This window comes from Lathyrus oleraceus, chromosome 2 (genome assembly GCF_024323335.1).
Source record: "Lathyrus oleraceus cultivar Zhongwan6 chromosome 2, CAAS_Psat_ZW6_1.0, whole genome shotgun sequence".
In the NCBI taxonomy this organism is placed as follows: domain Eukaryota; kingdom Viridiplantae; phylum Streptophyta; class Magnoliopsida; order Fabales; family Fabaceae; genus Lathyrus; species Lathyrus oleraceus.
This window is the reverse complement of record NC_066580.1, coordinates 323,508,804-323,514,259: the sequence shown is the minus strand read 5'-3', so window position 1 is coordinate 323,514,259 and position 5,456 is coordinate 323,508,804.

The window sequence follows — 5,456 nt, the reverse complement described above, 5'->3', positions numbered from 1 at the left end:
GTTTTTTCCTACAAACCACATTTTTCATCCTCTTTCCAAAAATATAAATTTCATGACCTAAAACCTCACCATTCAAAATGGCATTTTTGGACCTTTTGCATTTAAAATCAAAGTTTGACCAAACTTTGACTTTTTGATTTATGGACTTTTTCACCATTTTGCCAATTGGAAATGCTTTCATATCATATTTGGGACTTGTCTCAAGCCTTAAACCATCATCATATCACCATGTTACTACCATTTTGGACCAAAGAGCAATGTTGGCAAATTGTACAATTGGTAGCATTAAGTAAAAGCAAGGTACAGCAGCTTTTGTACAACAACAAATAGCAACTGGCATGGTCTTTCTGCAGCATTCCACAGGCCCAACTCGACCAGCCATATACCTCCCTTCTTCACTTATGCATAGTTAGCAATTTTGGCAAATGGAGCTCATTAAGCTAATCCAGCATATCATTCCTTAAACCAACCTAGAACAGACCATATAAAGTCTTTTTCTGACATTGGCCAACCCTAGAAGCTGCAGCCACAGACACAATACACATCACCTTCACATTTTGCATTTTGGCATTTTTGGAATTTTTTCTGCACCAACACTAAAAACCCTTGAACAATCTTCATTGTTCCTTTATCTGGACCATCTTTGGAGCCCCTTTGAACCACCAAACCTCAACTGTAGCATGGCCTGTTGCTCTTTTTCCTTCAAGAACCACTAATGGCATTTCAAGCTGTGAAGAGTTCCAGGTATTCTTAAGGTGAAAAAGCTCCATCATCCATCATTTAGTAGCTGTGTGGTCATCTGTTTTGCTCTGAATCACTCAACACAACCCTGTTTCACATTGTCTTCAAAAACAAGTAAGTAATTCGACTCCCTCCTTTTACCATGACCTGATATGTGTTAGATAGCTTGTTGTATGCTGATTCCAATGAGTGCTAGTTTGCTCAAAATGCTGAACTATGCTGTCTTAAAACTTGATTTTCATTTTTGTGTATAAATGCATTTTGGTTCGATTTGTTTTGTTTGCAATGGTTTAGTGAAAAGTGATGATATATTCTTGTTGCTTAAAGTTTGTTAATGCTATTGGTATGCTCATACTTAATTTCTGAGCACATTGATTTTTTCGAGCTTATGATGATGAATATATGCAGTTATGCTCAAACCCTAGAACTATGCCTAGATTTCCCATGTTTGTGTTGGTTTGGTTGTTAGCTGATATTACTTAGTGATGAGGTTACATTGCTTTGTTTTATGGTTGATGCTTTGATGATGATTACATGATAATGAATGCTGTTCTTGATTAAGCCTGCTGCAGTGTTTGAAACTTTAGGCACATGCTCAGCAAAATCCATGTGAAATATATATTGTATGCTGTTACCATTGAAATGTTGAATGATGATGATTACATGATGATGATAAACATGAATGTGCTGCCATACTGTGCTATGCCTTACTGTTTGAAATCTCCTAAACATGCTCAGAAAATCCATTGCATTGTGTTTGTTGTGTTTGGTGGTGGTTGTTCAAAGTTGTTTGATTTTGCATGAACCTACTGTGCTATGCTGCTGTTTTGCTATTTTTTAGGCTGCCAAGAAATCCTCATGAAATAGGTTGTGTGTGTTAGTGTCATGATGCTACATAAGTGCTAGTGCTATTGTCATTGTGTGTTGTTTTGATGTTGATGAACCATAAACATGAAATTGAGGCTGCTAATGCCCTGCTGCTATGCTGTTGTAAATGCTGTTCAAGTTTCAATTGGTGATGAATGTATACATGTTGCTGATTGTTTAAGTCTTCCCTGTCTGGAATTTCCATGAGTAATGTTTATTTGAGTTGTTGGTTGATGTGCTTGATGCCATGTTATTATGTGAGGTGACCTGAAGTTTGTTTCTATGATGATGAACACATACATGTTGCTGTTGAAGCCTTAGAGCCATTTCCCATATTGTCTTGTTGGCTGCTGTTGTTCTTGCTGCATGAGCATTACATTGGTGTTACCATGTTGGTCTGCATGATTTTTGTTTGGGATCTGATTGGCCATGATAATCGATTGAGGTTGAGCATTTGAGCTGCTCGGCTGCTGTTCTGAACATTGCCCTGGGATCTATGTGAAACATGTTGTTGCTGTTATTTGTTTTGTTTGATATGATGATTGATGAGCATGCTATGCTAAACCCTACCATGATGCTGCCTGTACTGAATGCCATGATACCCTGCTGCAGTGTTGAAACATGTTGTATGCTGCTGTTTATTTTTGAATGATTATTAATGATGAATACATGTAACCATGCTGTCATGCCATGCTGCTGTTATGCTACTACCATGCTGTGCTGTTGTTTGATGATTACATGTTGATGATGGATTTGCTCTGCTGCTGTTTCAAACTCTCCTAGGAATCCACTTGGTTTATGTTTTGTGTATTGGTGCCATGATGTTACATGCTGTCATGCTCTGCTGCAATTGCCAAACTGCAATGCATATCATGCTGTTGCTTGCTGTTGGATAATGAACATAATGATGGTTGTTGCTGCTGTTATTTAAACAATTACCTTGTCCATAATGATGCTATACTGCTGAGTTGTTTGTTGTCGAATTTGTTTGGATGTGATTGAACTTGTATGAAGTTTGTGTTTGCTGGTTGATAATGAACATGTTGATGAACCAAAGGCTGTTTGCTGTTTGCCAAAACCCTAAAATGCATGTGAACTTAGAATCTTGAAGCTCATTGGTTGTTGCTGGCTTTGTTTACTGTTTCATTGGGGCGAGCCAATCAGGACATTTCCTGGGCGCCCCTGAAACGATGTCGTTTCGTTAAATGAAGGCAAATATTACCACAATGCCACGGTTGACCCTTGTGTTGACCAATTGCCTTGCCTTTTGTTCATGCTTGCTACACTATTTCATCCAACTTCAACAAATTGTTTTCTAATTCATTTTTTATCAAAAAAATTATGAAATTTTTTCCACATGTTCACAAATGAGTCTAATATTTAATTGTGAATTTTAGTTAATTTTTCATGTTCTGGATTTTAAATGATAAATGATTTTCCAACATGTGTGCATAAATGATACATTGTGCCATTTCAATTGTGAAATACTCATGTTGCATCCTTTGCCCTTGAATTTTTTTGTGGTTGTTCTACACACATTGACCTTCATTTCCATATAAAGTTTGTGCATTTATCATTTGTGGATTGATAGTTATGATTTTTTGAAGTTGTGTGTTGCATTTGGTGTCACACCATGATCATGCATTTTCATAATTTTTGTTCACATGCTTCCTCTTATCCAAATCACTTGAAATTTTGCATGAATGATCCCTTGTATGTCTAATTGATGTATGAATTTTCTTGGAATTGATCTTGCTGTTTTCCATTTGATTGAGAATTTTCTTCCATATGTGGTCATTTGTTGACTTTTTGTGCTATGCCTTGCCAAATCCTTTGTGAAATTCTCAAATCTTATTGTATGACCATGGAATTTCATATGTGATAACTAGACATCTCAAGCTTTGCATTGGTGTTAATCTCATTCATTTCTCTTCTGTTTTCAGATTGATATGATTTTTTGAAGTTGACCCTTGTTTGTTGACTTTCACCATGCTTGCTTGAATTTGTTTTGGCTTCATGATTTTACTTGACTGCCTTCCTCTCATCCAAATGCCATGAAATTTTGCATGTATACCATGTTAGATGTTAGGATTGAGTGTGATTTATTTCATGATTTTTGAAATTGTTTGAGTTGACTTTTGAATGAAGTCTTTGCTGTTGACTTTTGTATGCTTCTCTTGCCATGTTTTGCATCCTTTTGCATATGAAATGACCATGATGCATGATATAAGTTTGAATCCAATTGTGTTTGCTTCCTACATGATTGAATTTGACTTTGATTGAACATTGCTTGCTGCCTTGACTTTTTCTTTCATCTTTGACCCTAGGCTAGTCCTAGTGGTCTTCTAAGCTTATGTTGAGTTCATCTGTTTCAGGTTGAGCACTAATGCCTTGAGGATCATTCAAATATTCGTTTGAGTTGAATTATATGATGTGCTAATCTTTGTTTTGTAGGTGACTCACATGCTTGAGTCTTTGTGCCTTGCACAATTGGTCCCTCTGTGGTTGACTTTTGGTTATTTCCTTTTGGTTTTGACTGTTGACATGTTTGCTAATGAGTTTGACTTTTGCAGGTACTTTAGTTGCCTAAGTTCTTTGAACTTGTTTGCTTGCTTTGCTATTTAGCATTTGCTTTGAGGTATAAATACTTCTTCTTCATGTAGTCTGGAGACCCGGTCTGTTATTTGACCGGGCAAACTGTCTGAAGTCCTCCTTAAGAGGCAATGCCTGTGTTTGTTTATATTTGTCCTAAGTAGGAAAAGTCCTTCAAGTAAGGCAATTGGTGGAAGGTAGGGATAAGCAATCTATCCCCCACTATTCAGTGTGTCCTCTCTTTGCTCCCATTTCATGGTAGAAGCAATGAGATAAATACCCAAGATCTAATCGAGTCAATAATGTGGAGAGAGTTCCTACTTTCTGAACTCCCACACTTTCTTTGATGCTCTCTCTGATATGAGATTGAAGCAATGAGGCACGCCCCTCATCTCCTTTTCATCTGCTTCACCTGAGCCCCTCAATGGCCAGGTTAAGAGCGACACTTACCTATTACAGTGGACTTTTAAAGTCAAACCCTCTTGTGTGAGCCCCCCATTGTTTGGCTATAGAGTGTGCTGTTTGATATTCATTGATTGATTGATTGCTTCATATGCACTTGTTTGCCTGTATGCTATGCATTTATCATCATCATCAATTGCCATTAGTGCATGTTCATCTCATTTGTTTTGTGATGCTATCATTGTTGTTTACCCATTGAGGACAATTGTAAGTCCATTGCTTTGGCATTTGCTCCTGTGAGATGGAAGGATAGAGTGTAAGACCTCATTGGTCACTCATATCTCCTGTTTATCTGTTTGTATGTGAGGATACAGTTATAAGTCCCTGTAAGTTGGCATCTGTTATCCTGTGATCATAGTTTGTTCATCTGTTTGTGTGAGAGGTTGCAATTATAAGTCCCTGTAAGTTGGCATTTGCATACCTGTGATCATGTCATTGCTCTTGTGCTTGTATGTGAGGATCCATTGTAAGTCCCTGTGATGTGGCATTGGATTTCCTGTGAGCATACTGTGGAGTTAACCTAAGTCCAGATAGATTGGCAGTTGACTTCCATATTTCATCTCTGTTCTTTTCTTTTGAGGAGATCGGTGTAAGACCATTGAGTGGCATCTGATATCCTGTTCTGTTTTAGGAGACTGGTGTAAATCCATTTATTGGTATCCGGTATCCGCTTTTATTTTCTTTGCCTGTGGAGATTAGTGTAAGACCATTGAGTGGCCTCTGATATCCCATTTTGTTTTAGGAGATTGGTATAAGACCATTGATTGGCATCCGATATCCGCTTTTGCTTGCTT